The 24,709-nt window shown below is 45.9% G+C and overlaps 1 pseudogene; it reads right to left on the bottom strand.

Moving 5' to 3' along the window:
* Positions 1 to 24,709, bottom strand: part of LOC135018316 (acetylserotonin O-methyltransferase-like) — a 175,759-nt pseudogene that overhangs the window by 88,290 nt on the left and 62,760 nt on the right.

Here is a 24,709-nt window from a genome sequence, read left to right as displayed (position 1 = left end):
GTAACAGCCGTGTTCGCGCAGCGCACCATCTCCGAAAACAACGGCGGCTCATCAGGAGCCACCGCCTTTTTCGGCAGCTGATCAGTAGCCACCGCCTTCCTCGGCACCTTATCCTTCCCTACCACCTTGGCGACCTCACGCGCGACTAATTTCGCAAGCTTGCGCGGGCGCTTGGGGGAATCAGACCCCTCGCTGCTAGCAGAGGATTCAGATGAGGAAACAACAGATGAATCAGCAGTAGCGTCATGCTCACCAGAACCGGAAGGGCCAGGGACGTCAGCCATTTCAGTCGCCTGCGAGACACCTGGAACTGAAGAAACGGCATCGGTTGGAGATGGGTCCACCTCACCACGCCTTCCGGATCCGTCCTGTACCGGTGCGGCCTGAGGGGCTGCAGAGCAGTCTGTACTAACCTCGGGAACAAAAACAATCGGAATTAAGTTACCCGGCCCATCAGCACCACCAACGGATGAAACGGGGAGGGGGCGCGGCGCTTCCCCGCCCGGGGCAACCGAATGCAATGGTGTACCGGGCCCAGGCGGTGCCACCTGAGCTGGCGGGGCCTGGGCCGTGGGAAGGTACGGAGGCAGCGCAACAGCTTGGCTAACGCTGGGAACGCGGAAACCTGGGGACCCGAAACCGCCCTGCCACGGATACCCGTAAGGCCCTGGCTGCGCCGGGGGATAAGGCGGTTGGCAGTATGGGAACTGATGGAAAGCTGGCGCCGGAAGTGACGCGGATTGAAACCCCCCCGAAAAGGAAGAAACATTATGCGGGTGTCCGAAAGCCTGCCCCATCCCGGAGGACCAGACCGACTGGACCACCTGCGGGGTGGAGACTATCGGGGGGAAACTTTGCGAAACTACCGTGGGAAATGGGAATTGCAAGTAAGGCAGGCCCGTACTGCTGGGGGAAGAGAAAGCTGGCAAACCAAGGGTGTTTGTAGCAAAGCCACCCCCCGCCATGGACCGAAAATCCGTGACGGAATGCTGGGCTGGCAAAGACACAGAGGCTGCTGCGGAGCCATGTACCGAAAAGGCCCGCAGCACCTCCAAGTGTCCACCAGATGGCTGCGACTCCCCACCCAGCATGCTGCTAGCAGCTTGCTGAGGTGGATGAGGTGAGCAGCCCTGTCCTAAAATGGCCACCAGAGGGGGAGCCTGACCCAGGAGGGTCTGACTGGTGTCTTGCATACCCCCCCACTGCCCGCTGACCCCCCCAGCTACTGAGGCTATATGATGCCCCCCAGCAGCCAGGGGTGCCTCAGGGGCCCCAAAAGCACCGGGCGCGGGACCCGTGGGGGGTCCACTATGCCCCAGGGTAGCCGCGCCCGCGACCTCCCCAGCGTTATGAACCAGCACGGCTGGGGGTGCCGAATCCCCGCCGCGCATGTCCCCTGCAGCCACGCCGGCGCCAGCCGCCCCATACCCGCTGATCGCGGGAGAGAAGCGGCTTTCCGGCGCTGCAGCCCCAGCCACCTTCGCGGCCGGGGATGATGAGTCCCCGGCGCTAGGCAGTGATTGTCCTGCGCTGGCGGCCGCCGTGCCCGACCCGCCAGCAGCGGGACGCACGGAGCCGCCAGGCGCTGCATCGGGGGCAGAGACGGGAGGCGCTGACGGAACGGGCACCGTCGCGCCTCCCACCCCGGAGTTCGGAGCCTGGCGTGAGGGGACAGCAGCAGGGCGGCGGAGGCGCACAGCACCCGATGCGGGAGCGGCCCCCGCAAGCCTTAGGGGACGGGATGCTGAGCGCTTAGGTCTGGGCATGGCAGGTGGGGAGGCACACAGATGCAGGAGCAATATAGGAAAGTACAGCAAATGAGTAAAGAAATGAGTATGAGTAAAAGAGGGTATGAGAGAATATAAGAAAAGCGATCAGGGGAAAATAGAGAATGAGAGAGAAACTTGAAAGAAAAGAGAGACAGGCAGGCACAATCAGCTTTTACTTATCCTTCTGGGCTTCCAGACGACAAGAGGAAGCACTCTGGAAGTTTCTACCCTACATGAACTAAACACCTCCCCTACACTCACCGATAGGCTGGCCCTACCCAATTATCACTCACCCAAAACTCTGATCTGCCTAGCAACAATTTGACCTTCTTTAACCAATCACAAAATTGCCAGACTCTTATACAGATATCGTGCCCAGTCAGGCACTCTCCTTATCTAAATAACCAAGCTTCCATTAATTTTTAATCCTCTCTTTGCCTTCATTTCCCTCTCTTTCTCTTTTTCTTTCCCTCTCTGCAATCTAGCACATTATTTTAGGAGTGGGGGGTATTTTTCCTCCCAAGTATTAGAACATGTTTTGCTGTCAGCATAGATCGGAAGTGTGTATAGGAATATGAATTTACACAAAATAAGCTGTTTCTCACCAAATTATTGTGATGATAACATAGAACTTTATCTATTTATTTACACACACTTGTATGTATGCAAAATGGTATGGTAATTACGAATTATTATAATATATCTTCCAAGATAAAGATATGTATTCCCAGTCTCATATTTCATTTGGGTTCTTTTATTTTATCTGTATTGTCCATGCAGTGTATTTAGTGCTGCCTTTCTATGGCTCTGTACTAACGGTTATTGTTTTATGGTATTAATATAGTAATACTCTTGCTTTATTCACGAATGTTTGTGTCTGCTCCAAAGTAAAGGAGCCTCAAATATCACACCTAACCTGATGATTCAGAATGGCTGAGTTCAATTATTGATAATTAGTTTCACCTGTGGAGCAGGTATAAGGACTGAACACTCCTACTCCCAGGTATACCCGCCTTTTGAAAAAGACGCCCTGCTGGCGTTGAAACGCGTTAAGGATACAGGTGTTATACCTCAAGGATCACTACTGCTGTGTACTCTAAATCTTCCTTCAGAGCCGTGCATAGGAGCCCAGTCTGATTACTGCGGCCCGTAGAACTCAGCCTGCAGTTTCCCACCCCTACAGCCCGAGCCGCTCATCTCCTGTCTGGGCAGTAGAAGCAGCAATTGCCGTTCTCAATTAGGTCCAGTGCGGACCTGCGCACGGAAACTACATCGGGTGCTCATCTAACCACAGACAGGTCGGCTGCCGGCCAGTACACCCGGCCTGACCATCGCTACAGCTCCGGCTACACCAGTCATCTGTCCCCGCTTGGGAAAAACGGAGCTACCGGAGGTAGCATTGATCGGGTGAGGACAGACAACCAGGGCTCCCCGCACGGCGCGGCATCATTTCCATCTACCGCTGAGGCTCTGGTGTATACATCTCCCTGGCCAACGGGACAGCACCAGGGAGCAGGAATCGAAAGCTCCTGCCCAGCGCTACAGGTGCATACAAATTAATTTGTCAGTTCACCAATTCTGCACCAGCTGAACAATGCCATTTATTTGTGCTACATGCAATATCTTTCAAGCACACAGCCGTGAGTGATCCTTTATTTGACAAGTTCCTATTAGCCATATATCTCAGTGCAGACATTGAACTCTGCACGTTCCATGACCCCTCTGGTGGTATTAGTAATTGAATTTCTATGATATTGTTTTCAATTGGTGCTCTAATTACATTTTGGATACTTAGTCATAACATATTGTACATTGACATTCTTGTGATGTTTTAATATTGTAATATACCCCCGGGAGGTTGTTGTATTTCATTTATATTTTAAAATAAATGTTTTCAATTATCTGATTGTCAAGCGCCACTTGGTTTTTGTGTGCCTATTCCAATTATGACACACAGCACTGCAACTTTATTCACATTTGATCATGCGATAGTGTTCATAATTCATAATACATCCCACAGTAGTATCACTTTACCTTATAAACATTACTCCTCACAGTAGAGCCCCTTATCCACATTACATCACACTGAATTGCTCCTTATTCACATTACACCACACCCTATTGCTCTTTATTCACATTAGACGACACAGTAGTGACCTTTATATATGCAACGCCACATAGTAGAGCACCTTATACACATTATTCCACACAGTAATGCCCCTTACACATTATTAATGTCCTTATAAACATAATGCGCCTTACACATTATGACAACCTTTATTAATGCCCTTTTACACATAATGACCCTTACACATATGCCGCACATTAATGCCCTTATACACATAATGACAAACATAGTGCCCCCTACACATTTGTTTCCCATTATTAGTGCCCCTATACACATGATGACACACATACAGTAGTACCCTGTTACACATATGCCGCACATTATTAATGCCCTTATACACATAATGACATGCATAGTGCTCCTTACACATATGTTGCACATTATTAATGCATTTTTACATGACACACATAATGCTCCTTACACATATTCAGAACACTACTGCACAACTAACTCACTCACATGCACACAGCAATCACACTGCCACTAACACTGTGACCTCTGCTTCTGCTTGGATACAGATGTGTCCTCATAAATCTTGCCTCAATGCTAACGTCGGGCACTTTTTTAATGAAAATGCATCTTATTTGCATTGCTATGTGGCTAGGATGCACAAGCAGCTACTGCTGATTAAAATGATATGCAGCATGCCTATATACTGTGTGTGACTGTGGCTGTATCTGCACATGAAATGCTACACACAGAATATAGGCATGCTGCATATCATTTTAATCAGCAGAAGCTGTTGATGCCCCTAGGCATATCAAATGCCCTAGGCAATTGCCTAGTTTGCCTATGCCTCTGGCCGGCTCTGTAGACAGACCAAGTAGTCAGTGCAGGCCAGGACGGACACTCATCCCCTGTGCATGAAATTGCTGCCACAATACAGGCATGCCTACATATCTAGGCTGGGGCTGCCGAGGATCTGCTTCCTCCCTCCTTGCCTGGTAGCCAGGCAGCAAATCTAGGGGCCATGGCAACCTGGCCCCTGGGATTTGTCAAGCCCTGTCTTAGCATATATGAACATAGAGCCAAACATCTGCATTAGCATTAGATAAGGCAGTCAAAGGGGGGCAGTTGAAAGTTACTGTACTTTAGCTGTAACATTTATATATTTAAAATTCGTTTTAAAAGCTAAAATGGATACTTACAAGCAAAATTGGCATGGTTGTAATTGTATTAACGTTATTATCTGTCATTGTAGTAGTGATATAGATATAGATATAGATATAGATATAGATATAGATATATATATATATATATATATATATAACAGTACCAGCTGTATAAGTATATTGAATTAAAGAGATCTCTTGAGCAGAAGTGTAGCATTTCATCACTGGGCACCATAACAACATTTTATTTTTCCAGATACCCCTGCCCTGCTTTTTTGAGGGGGCATCTGCTTTTGCACTCAAGTAAACAAGGAAGAAAAATAACTTTTGTAATAATATTCTCTGTATAAATCTATAATTCTGGAGCAAATACTGTGGGGATGACACAAATAAACTAAAATGTGGCCACTAAAGTATTATTTTTGGGGCATCTATGGCATATTGTAGTGTTGGAAGCAGATATAGTGGAAAAGGGGTATAGGATCTACTGTACAGCAATACTGAAATTATCTAGCAAAAATAATTTCCCTTCAGTATAAGGGTTAAGAAAATGAAACAATTTATCAAAATAGTTTTTCTGATGCTCAGAACGGACATTAGCAGTGGCAAAGTGATTATACAATTGCCCCATCACACACAAATATTTATTGTCTAAACCAGGCATTCCCAACCTCGGCCCTCAAGGCACACTAACAGTCCAGATTTTAGTGATATCCATGCTTAAGCACAGGTGACTTATTTAGAGCTTCCGTTATTTTTATTTAACCATTTGTGTGCCTTGAGGACCGAGGTTGGGAATGCCTGGTCTAAACCAGTAGTTCTCAACCTCTATCCTCAAGTACCCCCAACAGTTCATGTTTCTAGGTCACCTAGCAGGTGCACAGGTGTATTCATTACTCACTGACACATTTTAAAAGACCCACAGTGAAGCAAATTATTTCACTTGCAATCCTGTGAGGAGACCTGGAAAACATGAACTGTTGGGGATACTTGAGGAACGCGGTTGAGAACCACTGGTCTAAACCATGAAATGCATTGGCTATAGGAAGCATATTTTGATTCTGTTTAGTTGCATATATGCAGTGTTTAAAAAAAATAAGTTAGGGTACTATTTACCAAAGTGAGTGGAGACCTTGAAATGTGTCTTTTAGAAAATGATTTTGGCCCCATATTGTAGTAATCTTTTAAAGCCACAAAACAACTCCTAAACATCCAAGGTGGAAAGATTAAGTTCTCACACATCTGAACATCTCAGCAGCAAAATTGCAAAGTACAAATAAGGAGAAATAACTTTTCTTCTCACAAGACTATAAAACATTGCATATAAATACCATAAAGAAAATAAGCAGCATTAAGCTGTAACTATTATAGTAAAATTCCTTGAATGAAATGTGTCGTGAAAAGATCATTGATTATTCAACATTAGTATCAGCTATCGGGTCAGGGGGGCTTTGCTTTAAAAAAATCCGATTTAATTGCTACCATTTTGTATTTTCTTTTTCAAATGTTAATACACATCTTCACTGTTTTCAGTTACTTTGTGAGGATAGAATTATTTTTGTATGTCCTCTTGGTCTGCGTGTGGCCATATTCACTAACATTGTATTTTAACACACCGTTGTCATTATGTCCACACATATTAATAATGTTTGCTTTGTATTGTCAAATAATACACTGATTGCAATGTCTCAATAAAAAAAAATTGTGGTGAGCTGTTACCCCATAGCCTTCTATGGTTCAGAGATAAAGTACCAGCCAATCATCTCCTAACTGCCATGTTACAGGCTGTGTTTGAAGAATGACAAATAGGAACTGTTTGGTTGGTACTAGGGTGGCCAATCCCTGGATCGGGATCCCGGACTAAATTTGGCCAGGATTCAATCACGGGATTGGATCTTCCAATCCCGAAATCCCGAATTGATCATTTTTCAATCCTGATTCCCGGGAATGAAAAAATGGCCCGGGATTGGCCAACCTGGTTGGTACTTTATATCTCCCCAATGCTTACTATTCTAAATAGACCCCATAGAGCGGTGGCCCTCACAACTTCCTTGGTGTCATCTGCATAGTAGTAGATGACCAACTTTGGGGTATGATATTTTTGTATTAAAATGTGGAAGCCCCAGTGATCTGATACTTGTAGCTCTGATAGTAACAGTGATCAGTGACCATTCCCACCAACTCTAAAGAGTTTCAGGTTCTGTCTGCAAAGGGGAAGCATGTAGCTTGCAACAAACGGGATCCCGGTGGTCGATATACCGACACCGGGAACCCAAGGGAGGACACAATCCCAGTGTCAATATACCAACACCAAACGGGATGCCAGCATCAAAATACTGACAACAGGCATCCCAAACGTCCTGACAGCAGGACGCACTGCCGTCCTTCCGGTGTGGGGGGGGGGGGGGGGGGGGGTTTGGTTTAGGCAGCAGAAGGGAGTTTAGGCTTAGGGTACACACACATGAACATTAGTGTTAGGGAATGGGGAGGGAGGGTTAGGGTTAGGCACAGGCAGAGGGAGGTAAGGGTTAGGCACCTTGTGGGGAAGGTTAGGTTTAGGCAGTGAGGAAGGGAGGGTTAGGGTTAATCAGAGGAGGGAAGAAATTGTTGGAATAGGAAGAGATAGAGAGGGTCAGGGGGAGAGAGAGAGAACACATACAGCACAGTTACAAGACAGATTTTTATAAATCTTCAACTCTCAAATAACTTCCTTATATGCAGGTTATTATGAGGGACTCTGTTGTCCAATTCAACATCTGTGATGACAGTTGTGAAATCAAATTATGCTTGGTAACGCGTACAAAACATTCACTTTTTCTGAGCAATTTCCAGACGATTGTGTCAATAAATCTGCAATGTATGGGGTTCACAGATCGCACAAATCAATTGCGATTGTTAAATCAGGTTTTTCAACATGTTGAATTTTACCAATCATTTTGGACTGTAGATTGCTAGTGTATGGGCAACAACCAAAAAATCTGCTGACCGTTTCTAGTAAATGATAAGTCTTACAAGAGTGGCAGATCTGTTTAACTGAAAATGATCTGCAAATCACTGAAAAATATCTGTAATGTATGGGCAAAGTCAGATGGATTGTAAAAACAATAATTCTGAAAATAATCTCAGGATCTGTGAAACAATAAATTGTGATTGCAGATGTATGGACACCTTTAGGAGCTAACTGGCTGGTGCGTTATCACCTTCCACTTTATCACTACTGCAGGCTTAATACATCTGCCCCAAAGTACCAACCAACTATATGGTATTTTATGGTATTTACCGTTATTCAAGAGTGCGCCCACACAAGAGTCATCTTTTTTTCTACTATACTGTCTACACACGGTTTCTGACTCTGGACGCACCACCAAATTGGACACAGCAATAGTGACATAAGTCTAGTTTATTGTCCCCTTCTGGTATTAATAATTTCACTAAAATTATTTCCCTGGTGCTGAGTCACCCCTGTTTGGTTGCATCGTTAAGTTCTGGGGAACTCAGAAACTGCACAAAGTTTTTTTGTACCACTCGGCTGCACATGCGATATCACACTTGTACAGCTAAAATACACTCCCCGATGGGCAGCGACTATGCAAACGCAGGACTGAAAAAAAACACGAGCGAGCGATCAAGTCTGAATAACCCCTTTTGACTTCTAGAAAATGCAAAGATGACTCTAAAGATATTAGCATGCAGCTCTCCAGTCAACAAAGATGGGACTGCAGCACAATGTACATAAAGAAAAGGTTTTAGCAGTGAATTACCGATCACATCATCTTATCCACACAGTGTCCGCCAGAAATCAGTTGTTTATTAATTTGGATTAGCCCTATGGTTGCGCAGCATGGCTGCAGAAATTGAGATGCTGTAGACATTGCAGCTGCGTATGAGATTACAGTCACTGGCTGGGACATACTCCAAAAATGGTCACGATACATTTGCGTCTTTACCATCACTCCACCAAATGGCCCCTACCTGTCAATCATTTTGTGAATAAATCCTCACTGCAAACGCCATTGCAACGCATTGTGGTGCATGCACAAGTCCAGCTTAGATGCATGTACAGTCAGATGATAATCGCTCATCTGCATAAAAATAGAGTTTGCGACCATACCTGAACAGGGGCAGGCACTGCCATTAGGCAGCTTCAGACAGCTGCCTAGGACACCAGCCACTGAAGGGCTCCACTGAGCCACATAGCAAAAAAGGATGTTTCTTGTCTTTAGACTGTATAAATATCAGCCCTACAATCCTGTCAGGCAGAGACATCCGAAAGATCCATATAAAAGGAGTGGGTCTGCATGGTACAGGTCTGAGGTACCTGTCACATGACCGACTCCGGAGATCCTGCACTGTCACCGCTGGGTGTCCCATGGTAGGAGATGTTGTGAGTGTCAGGAGAGATTCCCTGGTACCTGAGCTGCATCCACTGCTCACATGTCTGACAGCCTGGCCCCTCAGCCTTGAATGCTGCTGACTGTCTGTCAATCTAGATGGACATCCCTCCTCAAGCCACAACTGCTGCTGGTCACCACAGGCAGCCCGGCCCTCCTGTGTTGGAGTGACAGTGTAGTAAGAGACAGGCGGATGTGGCAGACAGTCCCCAAGGCAGTCCTAGGCTTCCAGAGATTGAAACCTCATCCTCTATCAACACTGACATCAACTGTACCCCTGAACTAAAGATGAGATAAGTAGAGGGGAAGGAGTCTTACCAAGGAGGGAAGCTGTTGCTTGAGGTGTCTGTGTGGAAGGGCACTTAGGTACCTGGTGACTCACAGTGACATCATGTTCGGGAAAAGTGTATTTTAGTGAGATACATGCTCTGAGGTATAGGGGGAGGAGGGGGGGGGGGGGGTAAGAGGCATTGGAACCACATTCAGCTACTGTAGTGTTTTATAATCTGACATGATTCCCCAACACACACTTCACTACAGTCTACCTGGGGTCCCAAGAATACTTGTTAATTGCTAATTTCTTTATATATTGTTTTTTTATTTTTTTTGTAGGGGCCGTTCTCTATTTGACATTGGCAGCTGTGCTACTTCTAAGACACCAGAACTTTCACCTGAGGGGCGTCGGTTTGTGGCTGTTGTTATAAATTTTGCCTAGGGTGCAGAGAAACCTTGCCTGTCTCTGATTCAGGCCCGTTTACCACACAAGTGAAAAAAGTAAATGGCATACAGTAGCCACTATATCTACAGTACTCTTTTATACAAATTTACTCAAACATATTTTAAACCCTGTAAATTATTTTTATAGAATAACTCCCAATGTGTCAAACTAAAATCGATGGTTATGACCTTTGAAAGAAAAATTAATGAGAAACACATGATAACTACCGGATGAAATACTTTGAAAGGAGCTAGACATTATCAATGCAGGTTCTCAGTATGGAGTACATACTATTTTCCATGCAGGCAGGATAGCAGGCTGTCAAGACCCCAAAAGCTGCATCACGCCCACCAGAATGCCGACAGCAGGGCAAGCGGTATGAGTCCCCTTGCAGGTTCGCTATGCTTGCCAGGCTGCAGGCTCGGTGGCTCACTACATTCACCACAGGTTCTATTCTCACTCTATGGGTGTCGTGGACACGCACAAGTGAGGCTAGTCCCTACGTGCCGGGATTCCAGTGTCAGTATCCTGACCTCCGGGATCCCGACAGCCAATGAATTGATTGCATCCCCTCAGTATACGTACATTCACATCAAATCCATGTAAATCAGCACATTTGAACTTCAATAAAAATATGACATGGTATATCTTGTTTTTACAGACAGTACCTTACAGCTTGTGGTAAGAATTGCCAGCACGCATAGATAGTGTTAGAGTGGTACATCATCATGTGATACAGTGACTTTGGACTTGACTTGACCAGATATATGGAGGAAAGATCTGTGTTGGAATAAGAAGCTCAAAAAGGCAAAAAAAAGAAAAGAAATGAAAAACAGATTTAAGTGCAGGATAGACAATCACCTTCAGTATATTATAATATATATATATATATATATATTTACCACAATTATTAACTGCGCATAGGATATTTCTCTGACGTCCTAGTGGATGCTGGGCACTCCGTAAGGACCATGGGGAATAGCGGCTCCGCAGGAGACTGGGCACAACTAAAGAAAGCTTTAGGTCACCTGGTGTGCACTGGCTCCTCCCACTATGACCCTCCTCCAAGCCTCAGTTAGATTTTGTGCCCGGCCGAGGTTGGATGCACACTAGGGGCTCTCCTGAGCCCTTAGAAAGAAAGTATAGATTTAGGTTTTTTATTTTCAGTGAGACCTGCTGGCAACAGGCTCACTGCAGCGAGGGACTAAGGGGAGAAGAAGCGAACTCGCCTGCTTGCAGCTGGATTGGGCTTCTTAGGCTACTGGACACCATTAGCTCCAGAGGGATCGACCGCAGGCCCAGTCCTTGGTGTTCGGTCCCGGAGCCGCGCCGCCGTCCCCCTTACAGAGCAAGAAGCAAGAAGAGGTCCGGAAAATCGGCGGCAGAAGACATCAGTCTTCACCAAGGTAGCGCACAGCACTGCAGCTGTGCGCCATTGCTCCTCATGTACACCTCACACTCCGGTCACTGAGGGTGAAGGGCGCTGGGGGGGGGGGGCGCCCTGAGCAGCAATATTAACACCTTGGCTGGCAAAAATACCACAATATATAGCCCCAGAGGCTATATATGTGGTAAATACCCCTGCCAGAATCCAGAAAAAAGCGGGAGAAAAGTCAGCGAAAAAGGGGCGGAGCTATCTCCCTCAGACACACTGGCGCCATTTTCTCTTCACAGTGCAGCTGGAAGAAAGCTCCCCAGGCTCTCCCCTGTAGTTTTCAGGCTCAAAGGGTTAAAAAGAGAGGGGGGGCACTAAATTTAGGCGCAATATTATATATACAAGCAGCTATTGGGGAAATTTCACTCATTTATAGTGTTAATCCCCACATTATATAGCGCTCTGGTGTGTGCTGGCATACTCTCTCTCTGTCTCCCCAAAGGGCTTTGTGGGGTCCTGTCCTCAGTCAGAGCATTCCCTGTGTGTGTGCGGTGTGTCGGTACAGCTGTGTCGACATGTTTAATGAGGAGGCTTATATGGTGACGGAGCAGATGCCGATAAATGTGATGTCGCCCCCTGTGGGGCCGACACCAGAGTGGATGGTTAGGTGAAAGGTATTAACCGACAGTGTCAACTCCTTACATAAAAGGGTGGATGACGTAACAGCTGTGGGACAGCCGGCTTCTCAGTCCGCGCCTGCCCAGGCGTCTCAAAGGCCATCAGGGGCTCAAAAAAACACCCGCTCACTCAGATGGCAGACACAGATGTCGACACGGAGTCTGACTCCAGTGTCGACAAGGTTGAGACATATACACAATCCACTAGGAACATCCGTGACTTAATCCCGGCAATAAAAAATGTGTTACACATTTCTGACATTAACCCAAGTACCACTAAAAAAAAAGGGTTTTATGTTTTGGGAGAAAAAGCAGGCAGTGTTTTGTTCCCCCATCAGATGAATGAATGAAGTGTGTGAAAAGCGTGGGTTCCCTCCGATAAGAAACTGGTAATTTCTAAAAAGTTACTGATGGCGTACCCTTTCCCGCCAGAGGATAAGTTACGCTGGGAGATATCCCCTAGGGTGGATAAGGCGCTCACACGGTTGTCAAAAAAGGTGGCACTGCCGTTTTAGGAACGGCCACTTTGAAGGTACCTGTTGATAAAAAGCAGGAGGCTATCCTGAAGTCTGTATTTACACACTCAGGTACTAGACTGAGACCTGCAGATCGTGCTGCTGCAGCGTGGTCGGTGACCCTGTCACACATGAGAACATATTAAAGACGTCGTCTTATATATGAGGGATGCACAGAGGGATATTTTGCCGGCTGGCATCCAAAATGAATGTAATGACCATTCTGTCAGGAGGGTATTAGAGACCTGTCACTGGACAGGTGATGCTGACTTTAAAAGGCGCATAGAGACTCTGCCTTATAAGGGTGAGGAATTATTTGGGGATGGTCTCTGGGACCTCGTATCCATTACCTCAGGTTTCCTCACAGACTAAGAAAGCACTGTATTATCAGGTACAGTCCTTTCGGCTTCAGAAAAGCAAGCGGGTCAAAGGCGCTTCCTTTCTGTACAGAGACATGGGGAGAGGGAAAAAGCTGCACCAGTCAGCCTGTTCCCAGAATCAAAATTCTTCTCTCGCTTCCTCTGAGTCCACAGCATGACGCGGGGGCTCCACAGGTGTAGCCAGGTACGGTGGGGGGCCGTCTCAAAAATTTCAGCGATCAGTGGGCTCGCTCACAGGTGGATCCCTGTTTCATTCAAGTAGTATTTCAGGGGTACAAGCTGGAATTCGAGATGTCTCCCTCCCGCCGTTTCCTCAAATATGCCTTGCCAACAACTCCCTCAGGCAGGGAGGCTGCGCTAGAGGCAATTAATAAGCTGTATTCCCAGCAGGTAATACTCAAGGTGCCCCTACTTCAACAAGGACGGGGTTACTGTTCCACACGGTTTGGGGTACCGAAACCGCATGGTTCGGTGTGACCCATTTTATATTTAAAATCCTTGAACACATACATAAAAAAAAAAAAAATTCAAGTTCAAGATGGAATCGCTCAGGGCGGTTATTGCAAGCCTGGACGAGGGGGATTACATGGGATCCCGGGACATCAAGGATGCTTACCTGCATGTCCCCATTTACCATCCTCGCCAGGAGTACCTCAGATTTGTGGTACAGGATTACCATTGCCAAGTCCAGACACTGCCGTTTGGACTGTACATGGCACCGAGGGTGTTTACCAAGGTAATGGCCAAAATGATGATACTCCTTCAAAAAAAGGGAGTTTTAATTATCCCGTACTTGGACAATATCCTTATAAGGGCAAGGTCCAAGGAGCAGTTGCTAGTCGGGGTAGCACTGTTTTGGAAAGTGCTACAACAGCACGGTTGAATTCCAAACAGTCCAAAGTCACAGCTGGTTCCTACGATACGTCTACTGTTCCTGGGGATGGTTCTGGACACAGAACAGAAATAAGTGTTTCTCCCGGAGGAGAAAGCCAAGGAACTGTCATCTCTAGTCAGAGACCTCCTGAAGCAAAAACAGGTATCGGTGCATCATTGCACGTGAGTCCTGGGAAAAAATGGTAGCTTCCTACGAAGCAATACCATTCGGCAGGTTCCATGCAAGAGGGCCGCAGGTTCGGCATACAGGACTAGGTCCTAGTGACCATGGATGCCAGCCTTTGAGGCTGGGGGGCAGTCACACAGGGAAAAAACTTCCAGGGACTTTGGTCAAGTCAAGTGACTTCCCTACACATAAATATTCTGGAACTGAGGGCCATTTACAATGCCCTGAGTCAGGCAAGGCCTCTGCTTCAAAACCAGCCGGTACTGATCCAATCAGACAACATCACGGCAGTCGCCCATGTAAACCAACGGGGCGGCACAAGAAGCAGGATGGCGATGGCAGAAGCCACAAGGATTCTCCGATGGGCGGAAAATCATGTGTTAACACTGTCAGCAGTGTTCATTCCCGGAGTGGACGACTGGGAAGCAGATCTTCTCAGCGGACACGACCTCCACCCGGGAGAGTGGGGATTTCATCCAGAAGTCTTCCAAAGGATTGTACACCATTGGGAAAGGCCACAGGTGGACATGATGGCGTCCCGCCTCAACAAAAAGCTATAAAAGATATTGCGCCAGGTCAAAGGACCCTCAGGCGATAGCTGTGGACGCTCTGGTAACACCGTGGGTGTACCAGTCGGTTTATGTGTTCCTCCCTCTGCCTCTCATACAAAAGGTACTGAGAATAATAGGAAGGCGAGGAGTAAGAACGATACTCGTGGTTCCGGATTGGCCAAGAAGAGCTTGGTACCCAGAACTTCAAGAAATTATATCAGAGGACCCATGGCCTCTGCCGCTCAGACAGGACCTGCGGCAGCAGGGGCCCTGTCTGTTCCAAGACTTACCGCGGCTACGTTTTGACGGCATGGCGGTTGAACGCCGGATCCTAAAGGAAAAGGGCATTCCGGAGGAAGTAATTCCTACGCTGATTCAAGCCAGGAAAGATGTAACTGCAAAACATTATCACCGCTTATGGCGAAAATATGTTGCTTGGTGTAAGGCCAAAAAGGCCCCAACAGAGGAATTTCAACTAGGTCGATTTCTGCATTTCCTACAAGCAGGAGTGTCTATGGGCCTAAAATTAGGCTCCATTAAGGTACAGATCTCGGCTCTGTCGATTTTCTTCCAAAAAGAACTAGCTTCAGTACCTGAAGTTCAGACATTGTAAAAGGAGTGCTGCATATTCAGCCCCCGGTTGTGCCTCCAGTGGCACCTTGGGTTCTCAACGTGGTGTTGAGTTTCTTAAAATCACATTGGTGTGAGCCACTAAAAACCGTGGATCTAAAATATCTCACGCGGAAAGTGGTCATGTTATTGGCCTTGGCTTCGGCCAGGCGTGTATCAGAATTGGCGGCTTTGTCATATAAAAGTCCTTATCTGATTTTCCATATGGATAGGGCAGAATTGAGGACTCGTCCCCAGTTTCTCCCTAAGGTGTTATCAGCTTTTCACTTGAACCAACTATTGTAGTGCCTGCGGCTACTAGGGACTTGGAGGATTCCAAGTTACTGGACGTAGTCAGGCCCTTGAAAAATTATGTTTCCAGGACGGCTAGAGTCAGGAGAACTGACTCGCTGTTATCCTGTATGCACCCAGCAAACTGGGTGCTCCTGCTTCTAAGCAGACTATTGCTCGCTGGATTTGTAGCACAATTCAGCTGGCGCATTCTGCGGCTGGACTACCGCAGCCAAAATCTGTAAAAGCCCATTCCACAAGGAAGGTGGGCTCATCTTTGGCAGCTGCCCGAGGGGTCTCGGCTTTCCAACTTTGCCGAGCTGCAACTTGGTCAGGGGCAAACACGTTTGCTAAATTCTACAAAATTGATACCCTGGCTGAGGAGGACCTGGAGTTCTCTCATTCGGTGCTGCAGAGTCATCCGCACTCTCCCGCCCGTTTGGGAGCTTTGGTATAATCCCCATGGTCCTTACGGAGTTCCCAGCATCCACTAGGACGTCAGAGAAAATAAGATTTTACTCACCGGTAAATCTATTTCTCGTAGTCCGTAGTGGATGCTGGGCGGCCATCCCAAGTGCGGATTGTCTGCAATACTTGTATATAGTTATTGCCTAACTAAAGGGTTATTGTTGAGCCATCTGTTGAGAGGCTCAGTTATATTCATACTGTTAACTGGGTATAGTATCACGAGTTATACGGTGTGATTGGTGTGGCTGGTATGAGTCTTACCCGGGATTCAAAATCCTTCCTTATTATGTCAGCTCGTCCGGGCACAGTGTCCTAACTGAGGCTTGGAGGAGGGTCATAGTGGGAGGAGCCAGTGCACACCAGGTGACCTAAAGCTTTCTTTAGTTGTGCCCAGTCTCCTGCGGAGCCGCTATTCCCCATGGTCCTTACGGAGTGCCCAGCATCCACTACGGACTACGAGAAATAGATTTACCGGTGAGTAAAATCTTATTTTCTCTCAGTTCAGTTCGAATCGAACATAATCATTCCTTTTTAATTGATGTAAATGCTGCCAGTTCCTGAAAAGCCGATCTGCCGGCTAAATACATGTAAAAGAACAGAAAAAAGGAAGGCGCATATGTGAGTATAGTATGAAATCTTTACTGATAAAAAAGTACAAGCTCACGTACATCGAAGTAAAATAATACCAGCTCCCGTCTCGAATACCCTGCAAAAATGCCTCCGGATCGCACCTAGCAGTGCTTCAGACAGGGAAACTTCAGCGGCCCTCGTTCAGCTGCGCTTACGTCCAAGCACCGAATCACAGTGCATGCGGCTGTTCGTTTAGCGCATGCACAGTGCATGCGCATGAACAGCCGCATGCACTGTGATTCGGTGCTTGGACGTAAGCGCAGCTGAACGAGGGCCGCTGAAGTTTCCCTGTCTGAAGCACTGCTAGGTGCGATCCGGAGGCATTCTTGCGGGGTATTCGAGACGGGAGCTGGTATTATTTTACTTCGATGTACGTGAGCTTGTACTTTTTTATCAGTAAAGATTTCATACTATACTCACATATGCGCCTTCTTTTTTTCTGTTCTTTTATATATATATATATATATATATATATATATATACACACACACACACAGGTAATGAAGATGCAAGAAAGCAGTTTCTTATCAACGTTTTGATGTATAATTCATCGTCATCAGGATGACGATGAAGTAAACATTGAAACATTGATAAGAAACTGCTTTCTTTAATCTTCATTACCTGTGTGCAGCCGAAATTTACACAATATATTTGGATCCCCTGCCAGGGAGACCTACAGTTAGCACCGGGGAACATTACAGCTAAACAGGAGTGCTGCCTGAATTGCTGTTTTATATATATATATATATATATATATATATATATATATATATATATCTTATGATAAAAATCACTTTACATTTGCTTTCACATCTGTAAGTTTAGAGCAGGCCACCATTTTTCTTTGAGAACATAGAAGAAAAATTACTGCAACAAAATTGTAGCATATTGTGTATATTTTCATATGTGAAACAAAAAACAAAAACAAAAACACTGCAATCCAGTGGCGGAAGTTGTGAGTAGAGGGCCCAGATGCAAAAATATAGTTTGGGTCCCCCTCCTCCAACCCAAGTTCACAATATGCCACATGGCAGTGGGTGACAGGGAGAGGCAGAAGGTGAAAGCATAAGGCACGGGGAGGCAGAGGGTAACATAGAGATGCAGATGGTGACAGCAGAAGGCAGTGTGTGACAGGGAGAGACAGTAGGTGACAGGGGTACAAGCACAATGTCTGCATGGAGTGGAGAACAGGGCATGTACCTTGGTGGGGGAAGGAACACAGCGACTTCTGCTCTGTCTGTGACTGGGGCCACCACCCCTTGTTATTTCCTCAGGCAGGCTCTGAAAGTGGCAGTTACATTGGGTGTGAGCTGCCTGTTATCCATAGGCAGCAGTGAATCCAAATGTACCATGGTCTATTAATTAGAGGCAATATGTGGCTGTTATCATTGGTGCTGATAGGTGGCAGGACTCCTCTATCAGCTCAGCACACACAAGGTCAGCCCTGCTTCCCTAAAGTAAGGGGCAGGTCCCTTAGCCAGTGGAGCTCATGCTGTCCGCCTTGGTCCATTCATCTGTCATGCTCAAAATGGTTGGTGTGGGGGGGGGGGGGGTTGAGGTTGGCAAGGGATAACTCATTGCTGGTCTGGGCAGCAGTGGACCCCTTAATCCTCAGGGGCCCTGGTGCAATGCACTTGCAGTCTCAATGGTATTTGAGTCTCTGGTGCAATGTAAGCATGTGGCAGCACCAAGATACTTTCTAAGTGTGTGTTGATGCAGCTGGAATAAAGATATGGCAGTCATCAATAATCAAAATGTATATAAAAAAAGAGGAATAATTGTATATATTTCTAAAATGTAATGTATTTCTAAAAGTACTGTAACAATCGCCAGTTAAAAGCAAATATAGGAGGGCAAACATTGCAAGCAGAACATAACTATGCACAAAAATGAATTACTTAGGGGATTCAGGTTGGGGGGAAAAACATGTATGGAACAAAGTCCATACAGAATAGCACTGATTCTACAAGTGCCATCATAACAAAACAGTTAATGGCTGACAGGGCTTGATAAGACTTGTATTTCCTCAAATTTACTTAATATTTTATACGCTTCTTTCATTAATACCTTTCATCTATGGGCTGATTTGCTCTAGGGGTGCCACATGCATATTTTAGAATGTAATTCTACCAGGAAATGCCCCCTTTATTGACTAGGCTGGGACTGGCATCACAGTATGAATGGGGTACCCTAGTTTACAAATGTTCCTGTTTTAGTGTGAGCAGCCAGGAGGACCCCACTCTCATTGTCACCCTGTATTGGTGGTAAGCAGCCCATGATATAGCCCTGGAAATGATGACTAATCATTTTAGAGTAGTAGACAAGCTTTTCTTATTTATGTATTTATTTATGTATTCTTTTTATACTATACAGCAGTAACCAGTAAAGACATGTGCTGATGATGATAATGATGATTATCACATATCAGTACTGCAAGCCTAAAGGTGCATACACACTAGGCGATATTGTAAACAATATTGCTCATCTTTACCTTCCAGAGTGATATCGTTTACAATATCGCCCAGTGTGTATACTGTAGACCTATAATTTTTTCATATCAACTGGCCAGGCCAAGGGACTGCGATGGGCGCAGCTTGCACCCCAATGTATGCAAATTTGTATTTAAGCTGGAGGATGAGAGAAATGGGGCAATATGTAATAGCATGTGAGATGCAGGCTCTTTTGGACTTTCTGCAAGTCTGCCCAAACCAGGTCAGTTTTGCCATGTAACTGATTGCCGCTTTAAAAATATGAGCAGACTCAAATAAATTCCCAAACAGTCTGCATCTTGAAAGTTATTACATATTGCCTATGGTCTATAGAATAGAGACAGACTAGATGTGCCAAGTGGTTAGTATCTGCCATCAAATCCTATGTTTCTATGTTTAGTGAAGCCAATGAGGTCTATGGCCCTCATTCCGAGTTGATCGCTCGCAAGGCGATTTTAGCAGAGTTACACACGCTAAGCCGCCGCCTACTGGGAGTGAATCTTAGCTTCTTAAAATTGCGAACGATGTATTCGCAATATTGCGATTACAAACTACTTAGCAGTTTCAGAGTAGCTTCAGACTTACTCGGCATCTGCGATCAGTTCAGTGCTTGTCGTTCCTGGTTTGACGTCATAAACACACCCAGCGTTCGCCCAGACACTCCTCCGTTTCTCCGGCCACTCCTGCGTTTTTTCCGGAAACGGTAGCGTTTTTAACCACACGCCCCTGAAACGCCGTGTTTCCGCCCAGTAACACCCATTTCCTGTCAATCACATTACGATCGCCGGAGCGAAGAAAAAGCTGTGAGTAAAAATACTATCTTCATTGTTAAATTACTTGGCGCAGTCGCAGTGCGAATATTGCGCATGCGTACTAAGCGGAATTTCACTGCGATGCGATGAAATATACCGAGCGAACGACTCGGAATGAGGGCCTATATACAATATTTATCTGTGTATCTTTGCTATACAGGCATTGCCTTCATTATATTTGTGAAGTTTATTGAAATCTTACATTTAAATGATTTCATTTTTAAACTACAGTAACATACATGATCAGTGATCAAGAGGTTGAATTTATTGATCTTAAAACTTACATTTGATGAACATCACAATATATTTATATAGGAAGTCCACTGCTACAAATAGTGTTTAACATGATATTAGTGCACACTTCCCACCAGTACTTAAAGATATCCCCAACAGGGAGTTTTTAAGACTAAGGTAGAACTGTTCAAGCAAATCAGATTACAATACCCAATCGGTCTTATTAAGTTAGCGGCTGACTGATAGAGGGTATATTAGACAAGCTATTAAACAAGCTAAATATGAAGCCAGCAAAAAGATCATTAGGAACTGATTTATCCTAGTAGAAAGGAACTAAATGAAGAACATAATAAAATGAGATGTGTTGGGAACTATTGTAGAGAGCAGAGATGAGCGGGTTTGGTTCCCTGAGAACCAAACCCCCGTGAAATTCATGCTCCGAACCCGGATCCGAGCCCGGCTTGGGACTTCCCACCAGACTCAGAAACCAGAACGAGGCAAAAGGTCATCATCCCGCTGCCGGATTTTTGTGGGATTTGGATCCTATATAAACAGCTGAGCATCGCCGCCAGTTTCACCTCTGTCTCTCTCTGTGGGTGGTGGCATTGGGTAGGGTTAGTGTGTGCTCTCTAGGGGTGCTGCTGCAGTCACTGTGGTGTACCTGTGCTGTGTTAGGGGTGCTGTCCTGGATGTCACTGGCTGTCACTGGTGTTTCATGTGCTGCAGCTGTACATGGGTGTTGCTGTGCTGGCTGTCACTGTGTTGTACAGGGTGCTGGGGCACTGTCCTCCTTTATGCTTTAAAATATAGGGGTGCTGCCTGCCCTGTATGTTGCAAAAATTCAGGGGTGCAGTGAAAAATTAAAAGCACACTACTATATGCTGTAAAATATAGGGGTGTTGCTGCTCAAATAACATTACATTGGCCCTGTATGCTATAAAAATTTAGGGGTGCAGTTGTTAAAAATTAAAAGCACAATGCTGTATGCTGTAAAATATAGGGGTGCTGCTGGCCCTGTATGTTGTAAAAATTCAGAGGTGCAGTTAAAAATTAAAATCACACTGCTGTATGCTGTAAAATATAGGGGTGCTGCTGGCCCTCCATTTTGTAAAAATCCAGAGGTGCAGTTGTTCAAAATTAAAAGCACACTTCTGTATGCTGTAAAAAATAGGGGTGCTGCTGGCCCTGTATGTTTTAAAAATTCAGAGGTGCAGTTGTTAAAAATGTAAAACCCACTGCTGCATGCTGTAAAATATAGGAGTGCTGCTGACCCTGCATGTTGTAAAAATTCATGGGTGCTGTAAAAAATTAAAAGAACACTGCTGTATGCTGTAATATATAGGAGTGTTGCTGTTCAAATAACATTACACTGGCCCTATATGTCATGTCACTGGCGAGACTTACGAGTCCTCTCCTAACCGGGATTCCTCCGGAGGATCCTTGAGTGGTACGCCTACTGCTGCTGCTGCTGTTATTGCTACTGGGATTTGATCGTTGTCCCAGAGGGGAAGCAATTGACTGTCCAACAGTCCTTTGCAAGGAAGATGAAATATGACAGCAGTCATCCTGTTGCAAAGCGGATTACTGAGGCAATAACAACTATGCTGGTGTTAGACGTGCGTTCGGTATCTGCCATTAGTGCAGTGGGATTTAGACAGTTGATGGACGTACTGTATCCCCGATACCAAAATCCTGTCTAGATTCCACTTCACTAGGCAAGCGATTCCCAGACTGTACAGGGACATTAAGAAAAGTGACCACTTAACCATGGACATGTGGAAAAGTGGAGCAGGGCAAACTAAGGACATGACTGCGACAGCTCACTGGGTAGATGTATTGCCTCCCACAGCAACAACAGCAGCGGCACCAGTAGCAGCATCTCACAAACGCCAACTCATTCCTAGGCAGGCTATGCTGTGTATCACTGGTTTCCGTAAGAGGCACACCACTGACAAACTCTTATGGAAACTGAGGGACATCATCGCACAATGGCTTGCCCCACTTGGGGACTTGTGATTTTGGACAACGCCACCAATATTGTGCGTGCATTACATCTGGGCAAATTCCAGCACATCCCATATTTTGCACATACAATTCATTTGGTGGTGCAGAATTTTTTGAAAAATGACATGGGTGTGCAGGAGATGCTGTTGGTGGCCAAAAAAATTGCGGCCCACTTTCAACATTCAGCCACTGCTTGCCAAAGACTAGAGCGCCAGCAAACTCTCCTGAACCTGCCCTGCCATCTCCTGAAGCAAGAGTTGGTAATGAGGTGGAATTCAACACTCTATATGCTTCAGAGGATGGAGCAGCAGCAAAAGGCCATTCAAGCCTATACACCTACCTACAGTATAAGCAAAGTAGGTGGAATGCACCTGACTCAAGCGCAGTGGAGAATGATTTCAGTCTTGTGCAAGGTTCTCCAACCCTTCGAACTTGCCACAAGTGAAGTCAGTTTAGTCACTACCAGCTTGAGTCAGGTCATTCCCCTCATCAGGCTTTTGAAGAAGCAGCTAGAGAAATTGAAGGAGGAGCTAGGACAGAGCAATTCTGCTAAGTATGTGGGACTTGTGGATGGAGCCCTTCATTCGCTTTTCCAGGATTCAAGGGTTGTCAATCTGTTGAAATCAGAGCACTACATTTTGGCCACCATGCTCGATCCTATGTTTAAAGCCTACGTTGTAGCTCTCTTTCCAGCAGACACAAGCTGCAAGGAAAAGGATAAAATTTGCTATCCTACCCACTGGCAGTGATGTAGGGCAGTCAGAAGCAAGTGTTGACATCTGGTCCCGACTGAAGGACCTGCCAATGATTACTGACATGTCTACTGTCACTGCATATGATGCTGTCACCATTGAAAGAATGATGGAGGATTATATCGGTGACAGCATCCAAGTAGGCATGTCAGATAGTGCATATGTATATTGGCAGGAAAAAGAGGCACTTTGGAGGTCCTTGCACAAACTGGCTTTATTTTATCTAAGTTGCCTTCCTTCCAGTGTGTACTCCGAAAGAGTGTTTAGTGCAGCCGGTAACCTTGTCAGCGATCGGTGTAGGAGGTTACTTCCACAAAATGTGGAGAAGATTATGTTCATAAAAATGAAGTATAAATTCCTCCAGGAAGACCTTGATCAGCAATTGCCTCCAGAAAGTACACAGGGACCTGTGATGGTGGATTCCAGTGGGGATGAATTAATCTCTGTGAGGAGGAGGATGTGCACACTGAAAGGGGTGAGGAATCGGAGGATGAGGATGACATCTTGCCTATGTAGAGCCAGTTTTTGCAAGGATAGATGAATTGCTTCTTTTTTTGTGGGGGCCCAAACAAACCACCCAATTTTTCGGGCCACCGACTGCATCTCTTGCACACCCCTGTCATTTTTCAAAAAATTCAGGGCCACCAAATTAATTGTATGTGCAAAACATGGGACGTGCTAGAATATGCCCACATGTAATGCACGCACAATATTGGTGGCGTTGTCCGATATCACAAATCCCCAGGAGAGTCTAAGTGGGGTAAGCCATTGTGCGATGATGTCCCTCAGTTTCCGTAAGAGGTTGTCAGCGGTGTGTCTCTTAAGGAAAGCTGTGATACATAGCGTAGCCTGCCTAGGAACGAGTTGGCGTTTGCAAGATGCTGCTACTGGTGCAACTGCTGTTGTTAGTGTGGGGGGCAATACATCTACCCAGTGGGCTGTCACAGTCATATAGTCCTTAGTCTTCCCTGTTCCACTTATCCACATGTCCATGGTTAAGTGGACACTGGGTAAAACTGCATTTTTTAAGACACTGAGGACACTTTTTCTGACGTCTCTGTACAGTCTCGGTATCGCCTGCCTAGTGAAGTGGAATCTAGATGGGATTTGGTACCGGGGACACACTACCTCCATCAATTCTCTAAGTCCCACTGGAGCAATGGTGGATACTGGCCGCACGTCTAACACCTACATAGCTGTCAAGGCCTCAGTTACCCGCTTTGCAAAAGGATGACTGCTGTCATATTTCATCTTCCTCACAAAGGACTGTTGGACAGTCAATTGCTTAGTTGAAGTAGTACAAGTGGTCTTCCGACTTCCCCTCTGAGATGACGATCGACTCCCAGCAGCAACAACAGCACTGGCAGCAACAGCAGCAGTAGGCGTACCACTCAAGGATCCTCCGGAGGAATCCCGGTTAGGAGAGGACTCGTCAGTCTTGCCAGGGACATGGCCTGCAGGACTACTGACATTCCTTACTGAGGAGGAAGTTGACGTTGAGGGAGTTGGTGGTGTGGCTTGCAGGAGATTGGGTACAAGATGAAGAAGGGATTTAGGTGTCAGTGGACTGCTTACGCTCTTTTCCAAAGTTTCAGAACTTGACAATGACTTCTGACAAATGCACAGCAGGTGACGTATAAGGTAGGATGCTCATACTTATTACGGGTTGACAGAGGCAACACACGGCTTGACACCTGGAGAAATAATTCCACATTGAAGAGGTGGCTTTTTGGGTATTTTGCCC

Source organism: Pseudophryne corroboree, chromosome 2 (genome assembly GCF_028390025.1).
Source record: "Pseudophryne corroboree isolate aPseCor3 chromosome 2, aPseCor3.hap2, whole genome shotgun sequence".
In the NCBI taxonomy this organism is placed as follows: Eukaryota; Metazoa; Chordata; class Amphibia; order Anura; family Myobatrachidae; genus Pseudophryne; species Pseudophryne corroboree.
This window is presented reverse-complemented; position numbering and strand designations above follow the sequence as displayed.